We start from the raw sequence: 25,262 nt of genomic DNA, 5'->3' as shown, positions 1-25,262 counted from the left end.
TTTAAGTACTCATTATTCAGAAATGTCACATTTCAAGTTTTCATATATACAAATATTTTCAAATGGCCGGAATGGGGCTGAAGTGGTTAAGTACAATATTTTCCTTAAAGATGTAGTGGAGTAGAAGTAAAAGTATTGAAAATCTGAAATACTCCACTAAAGTAAATAATCCTCAAATGTTTTACTGAAGTACAGTACTTAAGTAAATATATTTAGTTACTTTCCACCACTGCTAGTAAGTAAAGACTTCAAATAATTAGCATTTGGTAGTAGTTAGTAAAGAATTCATAACGATGCCTTAGAACTAGTTAATAGATAATTTATAAATCATTAGTAAATTAGTTATTCATGTTTTCTAAAATATATATTAATATATAATAAAACAGTTAATGAGTTATAACTATGCTTTATAGGTAGTTAATAGATTATTAATAAACTAAATATGTTTTATAACATAGATCACTGTCAAACTATTAGTAAACTGACTTATCAACTGCTAAGCCTTTGAAGAGTTATAAGGCTGTTATAAATCATTAGCATTACAGTTACTAATAGTTTGTGAGTGATCAATTGGCTATCTACAAGGCATATTTATAAATCCTTAACAAGCTATTAAAAATAGTTTAAAGATGGGGTGCGTGATTTTCAGTGATTCCCCCCCCCCCCCAAAAAACAACAACAACATAATCATCAGGTATTATGGTTATACTAGGAGGACGATTGTTTTCAGAAAAGTGTACAGAAATTGTTGAAATTACGTTTTTATGTGGACACGCCTCCAGTTCTTTAAAGGGTAGTGCCATGGTTTTGCACTTTTACTGTTTTTCATGTGTCTATGAGTTTGATAGAACTGTATTAAGCTCCCTGGTGGTGTTTTTATGGTGTTTTATGTCTTCTCTGACTACTTTGAGTTTCTTCCTGGAGGCTGAAACCTTGAGGGTCAAACGTGCCAATAGAAAAACAGCGCTTTAGTGACATATTAAAAACATGCCCTCCCCCTCATTATCATAACACAGCATGTGTGGGCATGAGGAGGAGGGACTAGGACAGGTGGGTGGTGCTAAGGTGGTGGAGGAGGTGCTAAGGTGAGAACCAGGTATACTTAATGAACTGGAGGCGTGTCCACATAAAAACTTAATTTTAAAGGTTCTATGACATTCATTTTCACTTTTTTTTTTTTTTTATGTTTTTTGGGGGGTTTTATGACCTCAATTACACCCCAAAAATCTGAACTTTGAACATTCAGTGGATTTTCTGTGGTCTGGGGTTTTCTGAATAATTAGGCTGAAAACTAATCTGAACTTGGCCTTTCGGCAGTGAGGTCACAGTCGATTAATCCCGCCCACTCTCCTCCTTGCCCCTCCCCTACCCTATCCTTTCCTTTGGGGGGGCGGAGCAGAAGCGATGATTGGCAGGCAAAATCCCTCACCAGCGACACCCGCAGGCAAAGATTTATTTTTTCATTGCAGTTGAAAAGGCTTTAGAAATGTGAGAGAAAAACACCTGCCATGGATCAAATAGAGTGGAATTTTTTGTTAAAAATGTCTATACACGTTTGAAGGACCATGACAAAGACTTTTAATGTGTGGTAAAACTGAACGTCATGAAACCTTTAACACTTTCTGTACACTTTTCTGAAAAAAGTATTCCTCCATAATACCTGATGATTATGTTTTTGTGGGGGGGGGGGGGGGGTCACTGAAAATCACAGCACCCCGTCTTTAAGTATACCTGGTTCTCACCTTAGCACCTCCTCCACCACCTTAGCACCACCCACCTGTCCTAGTCCCTCCTCCTCCTCATGCCCACACCTGTTGTGTTATGATAATGAGGGGGAGGGTATATATTTACTATGTCACTAAAGGGCTATTTTTCTATTGGCACGTTTGACCCTTAAGGTTTCAGCCTCCAGATAGAAAGTCAGAATAGTCAGAGAAGACATAAAACACCCTAAAAACACCACCAGGGGGCTTAATGAAGTTCTATCAACCTCATAGACACATTAAAAACAGAAAAAGTGCAGAACCATGGCACCACCTCTTTAACAAGTCATTAATAACTCATTAACTAATAGTTTGGGAGTAATCTCTTAACTATCTATAAAGCATAGTTATAACTCCTTAACTGTTATCATATATATTTAACAAAACATGAATAGCTCATTTACTAATGATGTATAAATAATCTAATAACTAGTTAATAATCCTTAATTAACTACTAAAATGCTTAACAAGTCATTAATAACTCATTAACTAACAGTTTCTGAATGATCAATTAACTACTTATAACGGATTATAAGTGGGTAGAGGTGGGTGGGGGTAAAAGTGTGTGGAGGTGGGTGAAAGTGGGTAAAGTTGGGTGGGGGTGGGTGGAGGTTGGGAAAGTGGTGAATGTGGGTGGAGGTGGGTGGAGGAGGTGGGTGGGGGTAAAAGTGGGTGGAGGTGGGTGAAAGTGGGTAGAGCTGGGTGGGGGTGGGTGGAGGTTGGGAAAGTGGTGAATGTGGGTGGAGGTGGGTGGTGGTGGGTGAAAGTGGGTAGAGGTGGGTGGTGGGGAGGGTTTAAAGTGGGTGGAGGTGGCTGAGAGTTTATTTTTCGGAATGGTGGTGTTTCCCACCATTCCCCCAAAACCCCACCATTCCGAAAAATACATTTCGGAATGGTGGTGTTTCGGAATGGGGGTGTTTCGGAATGGAGAACTGTCCCCATCTCGGGTAAAGCTTGAGTATAAATTGAGCGCTGTGTCACGCACATAATCATAGCCGATCTACAAGCTCACAACACGTCCCAGCGCGACGCATTGTGAGCTTGTAGATCGGCTATTTTCGGTACGCGATACAGCGCGCAACGAAGTGTCCAACCGAAACCTATAACCCTGCCGGGCGCACGCACTCACATGTCCATTGTCCATTCAACAAGAGCAGCAGGCGCACACAGAGAAGCGCAGACAATCAGTGATCCGTCTTAATTTGAGACAGATAGCCTACAGTAGGTATTTGTGGACGAAAAATAATTATACTGTTCATATCCTCTCTCTCTCTCTCTCTCTCTCTCGCTCTTTATCTAATATAGCCTTAGATAAAATCTCTCGTAGATGTATTTCATCGATTTTAACATGTTGTATCTCTACGAGTCTTATCTATCTACCACCCCCCAGATTGCTGTGAAATGTCAGCTTCAAAGACCGTACTTCTCCAAACATGTACAAATGCTAAATATAAGGTGCAATACCCGCTTGCCCCAAATGTTAACTCGGTGTAAGGCGTGTTTGTGCAATGTATTAGTCCATATCTTTCAATAAATTAGTGTTTTAATCCCGTCTGTGGCCAATTCTGTCGGAGGTTCCCAATGGGCGGTGGTACTGGTGACGGGGCGCATCTGGTGAAATCCGGAATTACACTCAATGTAAACAGGAAGTAAACGAGGGGGGAAATGGCATTCGGCAACACACGGGAATAAAACACTTCTTCATGGGAAAATATGGACTTATACGTTATACATTACACAAACACAACGGACACCGAGTTAACATTTGGGGAAAGCGGGTAAGCACCTTATATTTAGCATTTGTACATGTTTGGAGAAGTACGGGCTTTGAAGCTGACATTTCGGCGCCAGCAATACTGTAGGTGCCCTTTTGAAATTCCAGCCCCTGCCTCTCCAAATCTCTCTGCACGTCTCTGTACACATCACATGTGCAGATTGTGCACTCCAGGCACCTGCCTCTCATTATACCGCGCTTGTCTTTCATATTTGTTTTTAATACAGCAAGTGTTCTCTATTGATGATGCGCAGTGTTGCTATGCTCATTTGGGAAGTGCTTGCATTGTATTTTAATGATGTGACGCGCACGTCACTTAACACCTATATAGGTCACACAATGGACACTTGATATGCATATAGGCTAATTCCTATGTTAATGTACCTGGCGTGAGTCGGGAGCCTTTGTAAACTTTGTTGAAGTGTGAATTTAAAGTAGTTTTAAATCTATGCGTGTGCCTGCGCGTGCTCCTGGTCAAATAGGCCGTCTATGAGCATTGCACCCCTGATGATGCGTCTCAAGCAGCGCTACTTTGAAGAACGTAGTCACTTCCATGCCCAGACGGGCGGTGCTAAAGTTAAGTCTTTCTGACAACTTGATCAGCATGGGTAGCTCATGTGTAAATCGTCAGACTCTGAATCCGTGCGTTCCGTAATTTGCGGTATCGAATCCCACTACAGATAATACTTTTCCGCGAAGCAACGTTACTTCTTGCGGTCAATTTATTTACTCGAAGTTAAGGTTAGGAATAAGATTAATGTATAATAGACATCATTTTACTGAGGTAAATGTCATTGATATTTTTAGGGGAGGGTCATTCGTTTTTTTTTAATCACTTGGGGAGGGTCATTGATTTTTTTTCCCATTCAGAGGGAGGGTCATGGCATTTTAAATTAGGGCACATATATTTCCTCCATACCCCCCCTTCTGTAAATTTCAACTGGTCCCTTACAGCAACGTTTTGGAGCTTCTGATCAGACATTCAGATTTTGGAGAACACTGGTGTATTTGTTCAAAGTCTTGGGTCTTACATCTAAGTTATTGTTAAGAACTTGGGTGCACTCTTACATGCTGGATACAGAGTGTTTTAATGTCGACACATTTTGTAAATTGAAAGACCTTGTTGAGCCGTTAACCAGCCTCTCTTTCGCAACTGAAACCCTGTGCAACCTACCAACAAAGATCTTTGACCACATACAATTGCTTTTAGAAGTATTTGACTAAAACTAAATATCTAAACATTATATTGAACATTATCCTTTGCTGATAAACATTTTGTCCATTAATAAAGTTTTGGACCTGATCCAAAACATTCTTCCTTTAAAAAACTGTTCCCCTCTTGGTGCAGAAAATACAATCTCTTCATTCTTCTGTGATAGAAGTGTGCGTTCTTCAGATGGTCAGGAACAGCTATCACTGAAACACAGAGAAAATAAGAACACATGTTGCATTAACCATGTTGGTAATGAAACATAAAAAACAGAAGAGGCTAATTGCATATCATAAAATAAATTAGGAGCAAATAAGTAGCAAGTAATAGTGTCTCTAACAGGCGATTAACCACTGTGCATATTTAAACATGTTTTGTACCAAGGAGGGGGACGAGAGGTAATTGGAAGACTCGCCCCCAAATCACGCTCGTTCCCATTTTTCTCACCGACCAGCGTTTTTTGTATTCTGTAACATGATGGTCTGTGGGAGACATGAGTAGATTTCCTTCAACAGGGTAGAAAGCCAGGCACGGGTCATTCAGACGGTCAGATCAGCAACATCACACCAATAAGACAGCAGCTGAAACAGAGAAAACATGTTATATTGACCACTTAGGTAAAAAATTCCTTAGACAAGACTTAAAGAAAAAATATTTTCTAGGGATGTCCCGATCCGATCACGTGATCGGGGATCGGGGCCGATCACGTCATTTTCAAAAGATCGGAATCGGCAAAAAAAGATCGGGGATCGGGAATTAAAAAAATAAAAAATATTTTTTTAAATATTTTATAATAAAATATTTTTATTATTGTATTTAACGTTCTTAAAGTCATCATTAACAGCGTCATATGGAGAAGTGTTCTCCCTCGGTAAAACACCTCGTAATGAGAAGTCTCTCTCGTCTCTGTCTGTAACGTGTTGTATCTGCAGGCTGAGCTCCCCAGCCCTCCCCTCTCCACACGCGCGCGCGCGCGCGCACACACACACACACACACACACACACACACACGGTGGCCCCGTGGCGTTCATAGGGAGACGCACGCAGGAGGAGTAGCGCTGGTCGTCAACGTTTTAAAACATCTTGGATAGAGTAGACCACTGGATAACTGATCATCTTACATCTCAAATAGTCTACTACTAACCTTTGTTGCTGTTGTCATCTCAAATTGACCAGCCAAACTAAAATCCACCATTTTAGAGAGTTGCTCCAACTTCCTTGGATTAGATAAGAGTGATCAGATGCGATGCGTTTTCAACGCATAGTATTGCCAGTCAGCTGTGTAACACTAGCTGGTTAATGATGGCTCGTTGAGGCTGTATGCGCATTTGACCACATAGCAATCAACATCACTAATTAATGTCAGCTGTGTGTGTGTGTGTGTGTGTGTGTGTGTGTGTGTGTGTGTGTGTGTGTGTGTGTTTAATGTCCAACTGAATGTTTTCTGTAGTGTAGATCAGGGGTCTTCAACGTTTTCAGGCCAAGGACCCCCTAGCTGAGAGAGAGATGAAGCAGGGACCCCCTACTCTATATTGTATATAATTGTGTTTCAGATAAACTCTTGTGGCTCTTTTTTCCCTCTACACACCTACTGGATAACTCTTTGCCAAAAATAGCAGATCTACAAGCTCACAACGCCTCGCGCTGCGAGGCGTTGTGAGCTTGTAGATCTGCTATTTTTGGCTAAAGTTCTCCTCAGAAAAGCGATGCTAGGGTTCAAGTGGTTAATGTAAAAACAAATAATCATATCACACAAAGATTTGGGGGACCCCCTGTAGTAACTCTGAGGACCCCCCCGGACCCCCTGTTGAAGACCCCTGGTGTAGATATCAAGTAATTCCCTGTAGAGCAGGGGTCTTCAATAGGGGGTCGGGGACCCCTAGGGGGTTCTCAGAGTTACTACAGGGGGGTCTCCAAATCTTTGCGTGATAGGACCTTTTTATTTTATTTACATTAACCACATGAACCCTAATATCCCTATATTCTGAGGGGAACTTTAGAAGAGGTAGAGGGGAAAAGAGCAGACCAAGTACAGAGCCTAGGCTCAACTTTACTAAGTACTGAGAGTTTGACATGTCTGATAAATTCACTGATGACAGTGCTGTTAAACAAGTCTATGGAGCTATCTATGAAATCTATGAAAAGGTTTAATCTGCAACACAAATGTTATACAATATGTAGTGGGGGTCCCTGCTTCATCTCTCCCTTAGCTAAGGGGTCCTTGACCTAAAAAAACCTTGGGGACCCCTGCTGTAGTAATCAGAGTAGACCCTCTCCCTCACACTAAACTTAAATTACTTCTAAGTTCCACTTCTCCCCAAAAGGACAACTTTATTTTCCATCCTGAATGACAGTCTAATATTATTATTGTATTTTGGCTATGTGCGATAACTGCAAGCCAATGTTCAGAGATTCAGTATTTGTCTTCAATTCTTTAATTAACATTTATTTTGTTGGTAATTCAACTGTCAGCCAGTGGTTTTGAGACATATTGTCTTTTATTGCTACAAAATAAATGATAAAAATACATTCTACATGCATAAATTATAATATATATTTTTAAAAATGAAAAGATCGGATCGGGAAAGATCGTGATTCGGCAAATACTCAAAATCAAAAGATCGGGATCGGATCGGGAGCAAAAAAACGTGATCGGGACATCCCTAATATTTTCTTTATTTTAAGATGGCCACAGTGATAGAACAAGTTAAACAATCCAGAAGTGGTGGTGATTTAGACACCAAACTCTTACAAACTGAATCCAGGTGGATTTTTCACTTGCAATCTGTTAACCTGGGTGGCATGAATGAAGACCTTTCCCTCCAATGCTACCTATCGGAAGGCTGCATTTATCTTATTTTGTACTAATTTGTATAATTTATTTCCAAAAATCCTTAAATGTTATTGTTTTAACTAATGTTTTCCAAACTGTGTATCAAGAAAATGCTGACTGGATGCATAAACTGTTTGTATAGTGAACCTCATGATTCAAATGTAACACAAATGTGTATTCCTGTTTTTTTCTGTCTGCAATTGATCTGTCCACACCCTAGGGTAACCATGGTAATGACCTTGAGTAGTGATCCTCAGCACCTGAGCTGAGGTGATCAAGCACCCTATAAAAACAGTGTATTTGTCTGTGTCCCACCATTATAGCACTGATGAAGGTCATGGGCGGACGGAAACGTTTGCTTTTTTAATTCACTGAGCACACTATGGGCATCTTAAAATAAAGAAAATGTGGAAATAATCTATGATTATGAAAGATAATTGTGGATTATTATTAATGATATAGTAATGTACTTAGTTTCAACTGTCCTGTTGGATAAGACAATGTCCCATTTAAGTTGAGTCTAGCAAGCTCACAGTAGACCCCTGGTGAGGTAGCAGCTTCAAAGAGCCCCTTGCATACCAAGCGGGGGAAGGTGAGATAAGGGACAAAGGCTTGTGTGGCAAGGAACAGTACAGTACCAAGAGCAATGCCTCATGGGAGAAGATCTGCCTGCCCTGAAGGCGGACCTTATGTGTAAAGTTGATATAATAGCTTGTCTTGGGAGAAAGCTTTAGATTCGATTGCTGTGCCAGGGGAATGGAACCTGGTACAGTTTAGCTAACAACTTGGCGAGAGAATGGATGGACTAAAGTAAGTGAGAATTAACTATGTAACGATTATAACTCTGATGTGTTCATAATGGGATGAGGATTCACGTCATTTAATATTGTTGTTCCCTGTGTTTTGTTTTCTTACAGGTTTAATAACCTAACTAACCGGTCTGTCTAAGTGATGTAACTAACGTCTGTTTATACCTAGCCTGACGCTGACTTAATGAACCAGCGCCAGGTCTATCTGTAACTGACCATGTAACTTATGTATTCGATTTATGTATTATGTGTGATTTAGTGAATAAATATCTAAAAGACAACTGATTTGAGTGATTAGCTTAGAACACCAACCTCTCTCGAACCCTTTCAATGGGTCTAGCGATTGTAGCTTAGCTGCATCAAACGCAGAAAGTGCGATTTGCTACAAAATTGAACAGTTATTAAACTTTAGAGTCTCTTATATAAGAGACATCTATCAGTTTTAAGTTTAATTACAAGTTATTAAACTCTAGTAGTCTCCGGAGGAGACTTTCCTACTACGTTTAAGCGGCCTTTAATAAGGTCTCTGTGTTATACAGATGTATAACACAGTTTAAAATAGGTTAATAGCACTAACACTGGAGTAATGAACTAGTGGTAGAGTGAAAATCAGCAACTGAAGGGAGTCGTCAGATCCACGGAGGCGAAGGGGACAAACGGAGCAGCTTGCGGCCTACAAAGAGGACCGAGGCATTGAGACTGTACGTGCCTACGAGGAACCGCCGGGAGAGAGACTATCACTATCAGGTTGCTATGAATGAAACAAAGCCCCACAGTTTGTGAAGACCGTGGAGAACAAAAACTGTAGATTGTGAAACGCTGCGTGCTAAGAATAAGGAGCTGAGGGAGAAGCTAGAAGCTAACCACAGGTTATGTAGCTAGGCTACCGTTAAAAGTTAGATTAGCGTACCAATAAGGGGGTTTAGAAAGCTAACAGTCCTGAGAGCTACTCTTAGTGTCGCTAGCTCACAGTGCTAACAGATCTATTGTCTAGCATAAAGTGCTAGCTGCTAGCTAACTGCCACTGTTGGGTGGTGGGGGAATGAAATTAGCATTGTCTTTGTTCACTTACAAGACAGTGCTAGCTAACCGCCAAATTCTAACACGCCTTGAGAGGAGAAGTAGTTAGGTTTGGTTAATAATCTAATCATAGATGCTTGCTTTAAGCTGATTAGACAAACTTTAAAATAGTATTCATGGTTTAACTAGGCTTTATGAGAGACCAGACACTGCAATATAGCTAAAAATTAGACTAAGAGACAGATTATGAGGTGATCTTATAATTGGGAGTTAAAGGCCATTGTTTACTGATAAGGGGTGGGGGAGGTTTTCTACCACTAGTGTAATACCATGTTCAACCAGACTTTATGATAGACTAAAACTGTGAGCAACTACATGATTAGTTACGATAGCAGTGGATGAAGTCATCATTGTGGGTTAAATGCTATTATTTACTTTGGTAGAGCTAAATAAATCCTGCCAGTATTAATTAACAAAATAACCAAACGTGAATAGACCATTAACAGGCTTCTTGCATAGACTGCTACAGGGTGGGTGCTATTACAGGTTAAACACAGTGTTAATTAATTATTGTTGTTATTAGCTAAAGGCTTAACAACACTCTACTGCTAAAAGAACTGACGATTGCTTTCACTGCCTATTGACTTATGACTAACTAAAAAGGCCTACCTAAAGTCCTATAGCCAAGCAGGCGAGGTAAAAAAGGGGAACATGGCAGAGTTAGCTGGGTTGGAGAGTAAGCGGGCCAAATATGGCAAGCTCCTAATGTCTGAGGCAGCTCTGGCAATCTTTATGGAAAAGGCACAGTATATGGCCAATATCTTTCGTGATCTACCAACAGAAGAGATAAGTCCAGCGTTACAGTGGTTCAGAGAAGAAGTAATGAAATTTGACGAGATTACTTTTGATTTAGAGCAAAGTGCCCGTCCTGCCGATAAATCTGAGATTCGCAAGATAACGGAGGCCGGTAAACTGGTCTGGATTAAGGCGGAGGTGACATTCCTGAGAGAATATGGGTCACGCTTCACACAGCCCACAGTGAGTGAACACCCCCCTGCTGTGAGGGAAAAGCAAGTGACTATCTCCACAGATAAGAGAGCAGCAGATCCGGTCGTAAAGGACAGAGCAACTGGAGGAGGTGAGGATGTCATCAGTCCTACAGATAAGCCGGTCGCTGCAAAGGGGGGTTGGAATGTCACACCTACAGCCGGATCAACTGGGCCAGCAGTTCTCAGAGTCCCAGATGGCATCACTACTGCACCAGGAGACGACGCTGAGAAGGTTCCAGAGGGAGCCGTGCTAGGAGCCGACATCGCAGATGAGCAGGCGGCCAGCAGAGCAGTCTCGATGGACAACGCGGCGGAGGGAGTGCCATCGGAGGTCGAACCAGCTCCAGGGGACCACGCTGAGAAGGAAGTCCGTCCAGAGGGCCATCCGGAGGGAGTGGCATCAGAGGTCAAACCAGGCGTTGCTGTTCCTGCAGACGAAGCTGCGAACGCAGAGACCCCACTCTACGCTGCAGAGGGAGGTGAGAAAGTTACTCCCACTGTGCAAGCGGCTGAACCAGAAGCTGCTACTGCTCCAGAAGACGACGCTGAGAAGGTTCCAGAGGGAGTCAACGTCGCAGAGGAGTCGGCGGCCGAGGAGGGAGTGCCATCGGAGGTCGAACCAGCTCCTGGAGACAAGGCCACGGGTGACGTGGCGGTCGAGGCAGAGGCGTCAATCGTGACAGTCACGGAGGAGGACCCACTCAACGCAGAGGGACACCATCCACCAGAGGCCGCAGGAGAGGCGCCGGCGAGGGCGTCAGAGGACGTCGTCGTGACAGCTGGAGGAGAGGAACCGTTGACGGCTGAGAAGGAGGTGCCATCAGACAGCGTTGCTGCTCCCGCAGACGAAGCTGCGGGCGCGGTGGAGCTGCCACTGGAGGTCGCGAGAGAAGCTGCAAGGGAGATGGTCGATGGAGCCGCGCAGGCGAGGGCGTCAGAGGACGTTGCCACCGAACCATTCAATGCAGAGGGGTGCCAGCCGCTGGAGGTCGCTACTGGAGAAGCTGCACCAGGAGAGGCACCGTCGGAGGTGTCAGCCACAACAGCTGTCATGGAGGACCGTCCAGAGGGCGCCGCTACGACGGACGTCGACACCAGCCCACTCAAGATGGAGGGGAAGCACACCACTACGCCAGGGCGGAGAGCCATGGCCAGTCAGCCGGGAGGTCCCTTGAAGCCTGCGGCTAACAAAGGTGGCAGGCGAGCAGCTAAAAGCGTCCTGGTGGCATCCGAGAAGGGCGGCGTTCGCCCCAAGCCTGCGTGTCACAAAGGTGGCAGGCGAGCAGCTAAAAGCAGACTGGTGGCGTTCGAGAAGGGCGGCGTTTACCCCAAGCCCGGCAGGCCTGGGAGCAGGCGACAAGCCAAAGGCAGACCAGAGTCTGTCCGAGATCGGGGGCTGGGCGCCAACCCAGCAACCCCAAAACCACTCAGAAGAAAGTCTGAGTGGGTGTGGCCTGACATGCGAGCGCCCGCTCGGAAAAAGAGAGGCAGGGTGCTACGTCAGGTCACTTCAGTTCTTACCGCCAGGATCCAGGCAGAGAGAATGCTTCGTCCTGGTGGGGCTGGAATAATTAGAAAAAAGAAGGTGAAGATAAAAGATAAGCCTTCTTCACCCTCTGCGGAGGAAAGCAAAGTCCCACGCTCTTTCTTGGCAGCGGCCAAGAAAAGCCCGCAGCTGGGTGCTGCTGGAAAAGCAGTCCCACTGGCGGTTGGTGGTGCCAGCGACGTGACACTGGCGAACGAACTGACACTTGCGCTGCCACCCTCAAAGTAAGGGAGCAGTGCGGACGAGAAGCGAAAAGACGCCATGCGAGGTGTCTAAAAAATCGAAATGTCTTATTTGAGCGACTGTTTACATAGGAATTTCGAAATATACTTTGTAAATGAATGTATCATTTCTAAGATTTGCAATATTACCACAGAAGAAATAACTTAACGCATAATGAAATGTATTAAGCTACTTGTAACTTCCAAAACTACGCCACTAAGTCCAAAATGCAAACAATGGTTGGAAGGTTCTTCCGCCCAACAAAATGTATTCTTTACTGATGTTTGACTCATGATCTGAGTAACCAAACCGTTTGAATTATTATTTGTTGATTGTATAAGAAGCATTTTTGTATGTGCGCTTGAAGTTTAAGTTAAGGTTTCTTAAGGTGAAATTGTAGATCAACTATTTTAATAATCTTTTAACCCTTTTGCCCAAATTACAATTAAAGTTAATTTGTCCTGGGATTTAGGAAAAATCTCAGGGATAAACTAGTGGAAAAGAATTGTTGCTAAATTAAATTGGTCATGATTTACTATGAAGTAAAGTCAATTTGAGATCAAATATTAGCCACAATGTCCAAAAAGTATTTCAAACAAATTGAGAACATTAAGTTGAACTGTTAATTGTTTCAAAATATGGGTTTGGAGCCACTTAGAGACAATGTGTGAAATGTGTGTTGAAAATGTAATCTGTATGAGTATGAAATCAGAGCAGTTTACAGAGAGCCATACTAAACAATTTTACCGAGCCGTTATCTAAAGAGCCAAAAAGCTCACGAGGAATGTTCTGTGTGTGTCCTGGATCTAGATCAGACACACAGGTGGCAGGTGTGGAAATAATCTATGATTATGAAAGATAATTGTGGATTATTATTAATGATATAGTAATGTACTTAGTTTCAACTGTCCTGTTGGATAAGACAATGTCCCATTTAAGTTGAGTCTAGCAAGCTCACAGTAGACCCCTGGTGAGGTAGCAGCTTCAAAGAGCCCCTTGCATACCAAGCGGGGGAAGGTGAGATAAGGGACAAAGGCTTGTGTGGCAAGGAACAGTACAGTACCAAGAGCAATGCCTCATGGGAGAAGATCTGCCTGCCCTGAAGGCGGACCTTATGTGTAAAGTTGATATAATAGCTTGTCTTGGGAGAAAGCTTTAGATTCGATTGCTGTGCCAGGGGAATGGAACCTGGTACAGTTTAGCTAACAACTTGGCGAGAGAATGGATGGACTAAAGTAAGTGAGAATTAACTATGTAACGATTATAACTCTGATGTGTTCATAATGGGATGAGGATTCACGTCATTTAATATTGTTGTTCCCTGTGTTTTGTTTTCTTACAGGTTTAATAACCTAACTAACCGGTCTGTCTAAGTGATGTAACTAACGTCTGTTTATACCTAGCCTGACGCTGACTTAATGAACCAGCGCCAGGTCTATCTGTAACTGACCATGTAACTTATGTATTCGATTTATGTATTATGTGTGATTTAGTGAATAAATATCTAAAAGACAACTGATTTGAGTGATTAGCTTAGAACACCAACCTCTCTCGAACCCTTTCAATGGGTCTAGCGATTGTAGCTTAGCTGCATCAAACGCAGAAAGTGCGATTTGCTACAAAATTGAACAGAAAATGTTTTTTCTTTAAGTCTTGTCTAAGGAGTTTTTTCCTTAACATCCATGCAGAGAGCGAGTCTCCTTCAGTCAGTTTACCTTTATGTTTTTTGAGACCACCGCACATGTTAATCTTCACCAGAAAGCACAAAGAAAGGTGCAACAGTTCTCCTGTTCATTATCAAAGTCTAAACCTTTTTTTTTCTTTTCTTTACATTAATGAATGGCTGTCACGTCTTTCTTTGTGATTATCATGTAGGCTGTATGTAAAGTTCTCTAGGGGAAGTGTCTTTAACACCGTTTCATCCCAAAGAAAAAGTCTAAAGCTTAACACATTTGGATACGGATCGGTCACAAAATTGAGGGGATTCACGCATTGGTCTGTGTCGTACCTGAATCATGTTGTAGATGATGGATATGGTTTTGCAGTCTGGGTGTTCTGGTAATGAGTGGGGGATGTTGCGGTACTCCATCTTCCATGCTGGCTGGTTGCCTGTCTTCACACTGTAGATGGTCTTACAGGTTGGCCCCTCTAATCTGGAACAGAGGAGAGAAGTTTTAAGTTTACCACCTAAACTTGAATTGTCCACCAGTCTTGTTGCAGTGATGATAAAACATTGTCTGTCTGCTCTCTACGGTGGCGCAAGCACTGTTGTGACCCAGGCTACTCCTGCTGCTAAGCCCCTTTTCCCCCCGTTTTTATCTCCTTTTTATTGTTTTGTCCGTGTCTGTGTTTTATGTGCTACTATCCATGATTCTCTGTAACGCCCGTTCACTGAGGTACAAAGCAGACACGCTACGATTTAACACCAGATTTCTACACTAGTACTGGGAGTCATGTCTGCAAGTGATCACAGAGACATGGCTGGACGCGACGGTCCCTGACTCGTTAGTGTCCGTGGATGGCTTTACTCTGGTGCGTTCTGACAGGACAGCTGACTCGGCTAAGAGCCTAGCTGGAGGGATCGCGGTTTACATAAACGATAAATGGTGCTCCCAATTCACTGTAAGGGAGTCGTTGTGTAACCAGGACATTGAGTTACTATGTCTAAGCATGCGTCCCTTTTATTTACTTCGCAAATTCGACAATATTGTTCTGTGTGCTGTCTACATTGCACCGAGTGCAATCGCTGCAAGAGCAGCCACCGCTGTAGCAGACTGTGTTCACAGACAATTGAAACGCACCCCCGAAGCACCGTGTTTTGTTTTGGGTGATGTAAACCACTATAATCTTGAATCTGTGCTACCTGATTTTCAGCAGTGTGTTGATTGTAAGACAAGGGGTAAAATCATTCTAGACAAATGTTATGGCAATGTAAAGAATGCTTATGTAGCTGAGGCTAAACCTCCATTGTCCACTGCTAAACCCCCATTTACCATGTCAGATCACAATGTTGTCCACTTGATTCCCACATATAAGTCACTGCTTAAAAGCAGTAAACCACAAGTTAAAACTATTCATGTGTGGGACAATGACAGCATAGAAACGCTCAAAGGTTACTTTTGTTGCACTGCATGATTGGAGCCTTTTCCACAGCCTAGACTTGGAGGAGGCTACAGATACGATGACAGAATATATTAAATTCTGTAAAGATAACGTGTTGACAAAAAAAACAATAACCATGTACCCTAATAATAAACCCTATATCTCAAGGGAAATTAAAGAGTGCCTGGTTAAGAAACAAATGTGTTTACAAGTGGAGATTTGGTAACTATGAGGAATATCCAGAAAGAGATCAATCAAAAAATTGGGGATGCTAAACGGAAAGATAAGGAGAAGTTTGAGGCATACTGCTCCTCTTCTAATTCCAAAAAAAATGTGGGGAATCTATGAAGGCCATGACCAACATGGCTCCAGCAAAGAAGGGCCTTAGTGTTTCAAATGAAAAGGAAAAGGCCAATGAACTAAACAACTTTTATGCAAAGTTTGAAACAGCAGATTTCCTGCAGGAGAAAATAGCTGCCCTTGAGTCTGTACCCATACACAGTGATCTGGGAATTACTGTGGATCCACATGAAGTCCAGAAGATGTTTGCACACACATGTCCCCGGAAGGCCTCAGGCCCAGATGGAATATGTGGCCGGCTGCTGCACTCATGCAGTCAGGAACTTGCAGAGGCTTGGTGTCCCATCTACCAAAAGTCACTGGACTCATGTACTGTTCCGTCCACCTGGAAAGACTCTATTATAATCCCTGTTCCCAAAAAAACATGCTGCAAGGAAAATAATGACTATCGCCCAGTCGCTTTGACCTCAGTGATTATGAAGTGTTTTGAGAAAATCCTTATCGGTCTACTGAAGGCAGCGGTTGATTGTTCATTGGACACCTTTCAGTTTGCTTACAGGAGTAACAGAGGCATAGAGGATACAGTTCTGGCCTTGGATTATTTTCTTTTGAAACACTTAGAAAATAACTTAGGAAAGAACACTGCTTATGCACGCCTTCTTCTGGTAGATTTCAGTTCAGTTTTTAATACAATACAGCCACATCTCTTAATTAAGAGGTTGAGGGACCTTAAAGGAGCACTTCACCCCTGGAAGAAGTCCCAGTCACTCAATGTTAATAATATTAGTAGTAGATAACAGTAGCAAAATTTCAAATTTGCACCCTATGGCCAGAAAAATATAGAAGTCTGTGTTTTTGACTGGGGTTTGACTGGATGACTGGGGTTTGGCTGCATTACTACAATGACCACAATGCTTTGGGGCACTGCACTTCCTTGTGGGGAGGAGGCTGCGTGGGGGCGTGGTCTACATTGTAACTTTCCCCTCCCAGTTCTCACTACAACATATCAACAACAACACATACAGCACATTGGCCAGTGTTGCCACGTCTGCTTATTATAAGCGGCTGGTTTCTAAAATGTAGTTGATATTTGGGCTTGTTCCCAAATGTTTTGATTGTTGTTTAAACCAGTGGTTCTCAAACATGTTCATGTACTTTTCCAAGGACCCTCATCTGTGCACTGCGCGCCAACATATTTGCCAGGGAGACCCTACCAAAAATGTGTTGTTAAAATGTTTAAAAAATATTCCACAATCTGCACTTTTTTCCCCTCAAGATTTTTTGGAAAATAGCAGATCTACAAGCTCACACTGCATCACATCCTTACACGTTGTGAGCTTGTAGATCGGCATTTTTCAAATAGCCCATGTCTAGGTTTAAAGTGCTCTTGGCTTAGGTATTTTCTTTTGGGCTTGTTTTCATATACCTGGTTGCTTATTTCTCTCACAAGATCTGGCAACACTGAATGCTTTAGAATGATGAATGTCTAGACAGTCCGGTGCTGGTGACATGACGTCCATCTTCTACTTGGGAGTCGGCCATCCATGGAGATGCGGCATAGTCAACAATATAATAATAAAACAAAAAGTTTCATACTCATGTCATGTGTGACTGCGTATATCTGAGAGCATAATGTTTCACTGTCATTTCCAGTTATATTCTTTGGACTAAACTAAACCGTTTCATGCTTTCAATTGGTGTATGGATAATATTAGGTTTTACTATAGCCTATTGTATCTAAGACCAGTAAAGTTTAATCCAATGTGCTGGGGTCCCCAGAAAAATAATGATTACATGTACACAAGTAAATACTAACAGAATGAACAAGAGTTTTTCACTATTATATCTGTAATGCTTACAGTCATGTAATTATGTACCATTCTGACAAATGAAAGACCATCTACTATATCATGAAACAGTTCAAAAGAACCCTTATAGAATTGGGTGTTCATACATTTTGTCATTATAAATGCTTACACAATGTAGAATATACCATGATCAATGAGTAGAGCAAGCAGTTTGTAAATGTAACCGTTTTATTTAGAAAAATTATATATATGAATATCTCGTGAGTCCGAGGTCTTTCTTCATCAGCAGTTCCTCCATTCTGTCCTGTTGAAAATAACACATTAGATAATTAGACTTGTAGATTAGATATCATCCGAGGTGAAGCCTAATTTATACTAATATTGCATGTGAGCCGAAAATAGCAGACCTACAAGCTCACAAAGTGTCGAGTCTGACGCGTTGTGAGCTTGTAGATCTGCTATTTTCGAGACCCGACCCGCGAGTCTATGGACGAAATAGCCGTGACACATGATTGTCATGGCGGCGCTTCAACCTGGTGTTTGCACTTTCTACATGTACAATCCGTACATCTACATAAACGTTCAGATTTCAAATATAAAGTGCTTATCCCATGACCACGGATGTTACAATTTGAATCGGGTGGGTCTAAGTACCAGTATCTTCCGTATTATTTAATAAAAAAGCATTTTAATCCGATCGGCGGCCATTTATTATGCCGACCCTATCGGTGGGGAGGTGTATTGCACTTCATATACATTATATATCAATGAGAAAATGGCCACCGATCGGATAAAATGCTTTTTTATTTAACAATACGACAGATACGGGTACTTACACCCACCCGATTCAAATTGTAACATCTGTGGCCATGGCATAAGCACTTTATATTTAAAATCTGACGAGAAACAAAGCATAAATTAGGCTTGTCACACAAGTGGTTTAGCTTAGCATTTGGCTAGCTATTGGAACGGTACGGTACAATGTAAACAATGGGCTGCGTGCATCGCAGTCTATCAGAAGTTACCTACACATGGTACACTACCCTAACTTTATTAATCTCTAACATTAAAGCAATCAAGTACAATTACACGTTGGATTATTATGTCAAGTTGGCATAATGTTTACAGCAATCATACTTACTCTAAAGTAATCCATAGGCTACAAGCTGTGTCCATGTCCAGCATTATTTCAGCACGCAGCCTGTTGAATTCCTCTGTGGTGGAGCTGCTCTTCTGTGTTTTATGGTTCAAATAAATATCTGTTGTGTTGAGTGTTTACCGACGCTATTGTACAATTGAGGAAGGGGAAAAAAAGAAGGCTGGTCCCACTCTTTGGGAAACACCCCCTGGGGTGTGTGGGTTTGGTCTCACTGAGACACCATGTAGTGCGGACATAAGGTGAGCTGATCCATCAGCGTCATTTGAGGCGTGAGGATCATCTCACGGATAAAAAATCTAAAAACACAGACACAACACAAAAAACACACCAGCATCATGTTTATGGGTCCTAGACCTCATAAAAATAGGATTTTTTAATCAAAATCGGTGAAGTTTCCCTTTAATGTCCATCCCCTTATTATCAGGTGGTATTATTCTTTTTTAACTGAACGTACACAAAGGGTCAGTGTGAACGGTACCATGTCAGAGCCCAGAACCCTGAGTAGGGCTGTGTCAGCTCACCTGTCCTTTTCACCTTATACACAAATGAGTGCAGAAGCAGTAACCCGAATAATTACATCATTAAATTCTCGGATGACACTGCCATCTTATCCCTACTAGGTAAGGATAGAGATTTAGACAACTATTTTATAGAGGTTCAGAGGTTTGTAACATGGTGCGATGACAACCACCTCGTTCTCAACGTGAGGAAGACACAGGAGATGGTGTTCGACCCTAGGAGTATTGGTTACCACAGGCCTGTGGTCATTCATGACTCAACCATCTCACAGGTCTCCTCATATAAATACTTGGGCATTAGTATTGACAACTCCCTAACGTGGAATACACATGTGGACAGCCTCTGTAGTAAAGTACAGCAAAGACTGCATTTCCTCCGCCGTCTCAGGGTCCATGGTGTTGACAATGGTTTATGTTAGTGTTCTACCGAGCGGTCGTGGAAAGTCTGGTCAGATTTGGCATCACAGTTTGGTTTGGCAATCTCTCAGTGCAAGTGAGGTCCAAATTGCTCCGATTGGTGCAGACTGCAGGGAAAATTATAGGAGTAAGACAACTCCCCTCTCTGCAGTCTATTTACGAGCAGGCCACGCTAAGACAGGCTCAGAAAATAATCAGGGATGCTACCCATGTTCTACATGGACAGTTTGTAATGATGCCCTCTGGGAGAAGGTATAATGAACCTAAATGGAACTATGTAAGATTTAAAAAATTGTTTGTACCAGTGTCAACTAAAATGCTTAACGAGGCTCTGAAACAGCATTGACTGTGAAGAGTAGATTGACCACTATCTGTGCACTTGTTTAATGTTGTGTCCCCCCCTCCCCCCCTGCTATGTATTTTGTACTTTGTCTTTGTCATTGTTTTATGTGTGGCTGCAGCTGGGGTGAAAGCCCAAGCCAAATTTCCTTCGGGACAATAAAGTTTACCTTACCTTACCTTAAAACAGTGTATTTGTGAGTAAACGGTGTGCTTTTATGAGGACTCCTACCTGCCGTCCTTGTTGCACATGGTGGTACTGATGTTAGACCCCTGAGCCTTTGTAGTCAAAAGGACCCCCTAACGGCTCCATACAGATGGTACAGTCCTATCAGACAGGAGGAGGAAGTGGAAGGAAGGGGCATTAGAGTGGAGGAGGAGGCTATACACTGCTCTTTTTAATCTCTGAATCATTTCGGAGATCTCAGAGTCAACAGAACAAAGGGGAACTTCAACTCACTGCTCCAATGCTACCGTTTGATTACAGAGACAATTATGTGTCATACCTCCTCTGGATGACTTCTGTGGATATATCTTTACCATTTTCTCTGGAGTCTTGCATGGAGAGACTAAACGAGAAGGACAAGAAAGCAGAGGAGTGAAGATGGGAGAAGGAGGAGGAGAATATGTTTGAGTCCTTCCTATCATTAGTATTGGTAATTAAATGCACAACAAGCCCACATGGATGAACACGAACATGGTGTGCAGCTTTGAGGACATTCTGGAGCCGTGTAGAACTTGGCCAATAGGCTCTATGCACAGCAGCCATATTGGGAATGAATTGGGCCCCTTCCTTACTTCTTTCACAGGTGTTACCAATAATACTAATTAAGGCTCTGTTCCAGTTAGTGTGGCACAGTGGTCTCTTATTTTCAAGGACCCCCATAACTCTGAGAGTGTACAAATGGAACCAAATGGACCCTCACGGGTCCATTTGGTTCCATTTGTACACTTTCAGAGTTACACACCCGCACACCGTCTGGATCTTGCGAAAAATGTAGCTCTTTATTTAATCGACGTTTCTTCTTTCTTCAAGATAGTCTGTCTTGATGAAGGTCTAACGACCGAAACGTCGATTAAATAAAGAGCTACATTTTGTGCAAGATCCAGAGGGTGTGCGGGTCCCATTCTTTGATGTAAACAATCAGAGATCTCCTCCATAAATTGCACATTTTTGACTTTTACGCACCTGTCGCTAACCCTTGGGGTGTGCATCGGTCTCCTTCACAGGAGTTACACACCCACCATAAGGGGCCATTTGGGAACCAAAATGGAGTGTTTCTAGTGAGCCAACATGCACAATATCAGCACCCTGACCAGAATGGAACAGAGCCTTCATTAGTATCATTGGTAAAACCTGTGAAGGAAGTAAGAAGAGTCCCAATTCTTTCCAATATGGCTGCTGTGCTTAGAGCTTATTGTTTGATGACACGTGTTACTCCATATTAGGGCAAAATGTTGGAGCACATACATACAAACACTGTTCTAAACGGCTGACCTCTTCGGTGCTATGCCATTAAAAGGCACATTAGAATGACACAGTAAGAGGTCCTGAGTTTGACAACCAAACAGTCACTTCTTTTGTCATGGTTAGGCCCAAATATGGAGATGACTTCAGTGGTAGGCAACCTTTTCTTGCAAATGTGCGGGCATGCACTCACCTTTGTGCGTCTGTTTCTTGGTGGTCTTGCGGCAGCAGTGGGCCAGGTCAGGGATAGGCTTGATGTCACTCTTGCTGTGGGGGAAGGGTGGAGGAGCAGCTTGGGCGGTCTTTTCAGACACACGGGCAGCACTGATCAGAATGCTTGTTATCCCTGCAGGGACGAAACAGATATTAGTATCAGGTTTGATACTGTGTGTGTGACTGTACTTGTGAGGGTCAAATGTCCCCACAAGTATAGTAGCATTGACAAAATAGACATTGTGAGGGAAATTTTCCTGGTCCTCACAAGTGAATTGGTTTGTTTCATGGTTACAAAATATTTCTAGAGTTCAGCTTCCAATTAGGAAGGTTAAGATTAGACATTTACCTTTTCAGATCGGGGTTTATGTGGCCAAATACATATCATTTTGGTGGTCTTTGGCATAAAAAAAGTGTGAGAACTTCGGATTTAGAAGGCATTTGTAGAATCAGCCTCAGGTCTTAATGGGTTAACAACAACCTCTCTCTGTAAAATGGACCTAAGATGACAGATCTACAAGCTCACATGGGCTGTGAAGCATTGTGTATCAAAACCTATTAAAATAATTTGCAAACCTGATGTAATTGATATGAACAAGGAACAGTTTGCACTGAACAAGACTAGAATTACAACCAGATAAATGGATTCTAAATTGGACTAATGTTTTACACAACTAAAGCCTAAAGGGTATAGCAGTGGTGGACATTTTGGTTCCACAGATAGAAAGTACTAGGTTGTGCATGAATATAAGAAACTTGGTTGTATACTCCAACAGCCTTTTGCCTTCATTAGTTACCACCTAACCTTGAGTAAACCTTTTCACAGTATATTCTATTAATTTTTCCTATTGAGATTTCTGAAAAAAAATAAAAATAAAATTTAAGCGTGGAACAAAGCTATTTTCTAGCCTCCTGGTGAGGTGAATAATTTAATATTTAATTATATACTACATTTAATAGATAGCCTACCCATTTTCGGCGCTTTTCATATAACTTTTTAAAGAATCAAATGCGTTATATTCATTATTCACTAGGAGCATGGGTGGCTGTCTGCGCGCGCGCACACACACACACACACACACACACACACACACACACACACACCAAACTGTCTTTCGTCCCGTTCAGTTAACAAGCCTTACTTACTTGTTTCTTTCTCACTCACTTGCTACAGTATGTCATTGCAAGTAATTATCGTCATTACATCCAAATTAAACAGTTAAACAAACCACTTCATTATTTTGCCTCGCGAAAACTGGTGTGCGCGTACACACGCACGCGCGCGCATGCCCTCCCACATACAAACTGTAAACAGAGTTGTCCGCCGCTATTTCTAATCTACAACAAGTTATCAATGAGAGTAATTATCGTCATAAAACCCTTCATCCTACTATCCTACTATAATTCTAGTAACCTCTGTCTGTTTGTCTCTCTGTAGTGGTAGGTGAAGCTACCCGGTTCTCCTCACTGGCTGGACCAATTGCTCTGATTTTGCACACAGCCATTGACCATTACCATCTGAACACAACTGTGAAGCCCGTTTTTCAATTTCATCAAATTTCAGTTAGGGACTCAGCTATGGGACGAACTGCCTCCCGGGTTGCCAGATCATGTGCGCATATCCCCCCACGGCTGCGCTGCGCCGACCGGGTATGGTCTAGTTGAAACCCGTTTTTCAATTTCATCAAATCTCAGCTTCTTATTAGCGTTTTTGTGTCAAACACTGTCGCCATGGTTATGGGGCTGCCCAGCTATGGGACGAACTGCCTCCCGGGTTGCCAGATCATGTGCGCATATCCCCCCACGGCTGCGCTGCGCCGACCGGGTATGGTCTAGTTAAAGATAATTCATGCATGCCTTAGCATGAATTCATTCATTCAGGGCAAACAAGCACTTAGTGTTTGTTTTAAGGTCGTGAATTCATAGTGCGTGTGCAATGCTGCGACAAACTTTTCAAGTAGAATCAAATAAAACTATTAATACTGGCTTAAAACTGAATTCACATATACATACAGACATCTAACAACTGAAATTCACCTCTTGGCTCGGAAAAACAACTTGTTTGTAGTAGGGCTTTCACCAACTAGTCGACTAGTATAACCACTAGTCGACCTTGTCGGTACTAGTCGAATAGTACTAATAATTTTTATAAATTTCATTTTTAATGCTATAGTAATGGCACATCTTACTATTATTATTATCCTCCTGACTTTATTTTTTACCAAAAGGGGGTCAAAAGCATGCCCAATAAAAGCCTATTATTGGGCAATGGGGATGCTTGGAGACGCTGCTGTGGTGCTGTGCTGCTGTGCCAGAAGTGCTTCCCTTAAAACGCCATAAAAATAAGGGCAGGAGGATAATAATAATAGTAATATAGTAGTAGGATGGTATTAAAACAGTGCCACCCAAAAAAAAAAACATTTTTTTTTTTTTTTTTTTTTTGTAAATTTTTCTTTTAAATTTAAATTTCGACTAGTCGACTACCCAGTGGTCGACCTGTAAAAATCTCTAGTCGTGTAGTCACACGCACACATTTGTATTTTTGTTTGACTACATGTTTTCAATTGCACTTTGTTTTCATTACATTTTTAGAGTTTTTCTCTCTGTCTTCAGTACTAACTGGTCATCGACTGCATTTTTAAGGTCAACCCCAAATGCATCAAATTCTCTCTGATGGGATGTTTGTAAGTCTGATGAATCTTTCTGATGCTTCTCTGTCAACGTCACCAGTTGAGTCCCGTTCCTTCATTAGAGCTTTCATAACTTTTGATGAATGATTAAGCAAAGCTGATTCAGAATGATTAAGCAAAAAAACAGTTTTCATTTCTGTCTCCACACAGCCGATGACAACAGCAGTTGTAGCAATGCAACGTGTTGTGAGCTTGTAGATCTGCCATTTTCACTATTCTGAGCTTGTTGAATATTGCCCCTGACTACCCTTACAATAATACAACTAAAATTAACACTGAAACTAATTTAAAAACTCAACTAAAACTAAGCCTTTTCACAAACTAAAAACGAAACTAGCAAATCCACTTAAAATCAAATGAAAACAAACTGCAATTGAAAAAGTGTGCTTGTGTGTGTGTGTGTGTGGGGGGAGGGCACAACACCTGGGCTCTAAGTCCATTGTGATGACAATGAAGTGTGGCTAGAGACAAACAAAAGACCCTGGCCAAGGTGCTAAACCAGTTAATTTGCATGTCGTTGACAGACAGACTGATAGCAGAGATTTTCTGTGGATCCCAGCAATTCTTCAGATGAAAACTCTCATTCTCTCTCTGTTTTTCCAACCATGAAAAGTTTTTTGATTGATTGAATACTTTATTTAGAAGTTTGCAGACAAAAAGCACATGAAAGTACAGTTCAAATCCAAGGTCGACTAAATAGGAAGCTGGCTGCTAAATAGGAATAAGAAAGCCATATGGCTTGTTTAAATTGGGGTCCTTAGTTCGTTAGTACATTATACTCTCCTGTGTTCATTTAACTCTGTTTCACATTCTAAAACAATATAATTGTGCCGGACAGTAGTTTATAATGCTTTTAGTTGACTACTATAGTTACTAGTTACTGCTCTCAGACAGTAGCAGCTTTGGGAGCTGCAAGCTTTTTATCTCTGACTTTCCAAGGAGTAGTGCACAGAACATAGAGAACGACACACGTCCTGCCCCCACAGACTTATCACTGTACCAGTAGTGTAGTGGAGTAGAGG

Source organism: Gymnoscopelus microlampas (assembly GCF_963454915.1).
Source record: "Gymnoscopelus microlampas genome assembly, chromosome: 13".
Lineage (NCBI taxonomy): Eukaryota > Metazoa > Chordata > Actinopteri > Myctophiformes > Myctophidae > Gymnoscopelus > Gymnoscopelus microlampas.
Note: the sequence above shows the minus strand (reverse complement) of the source record.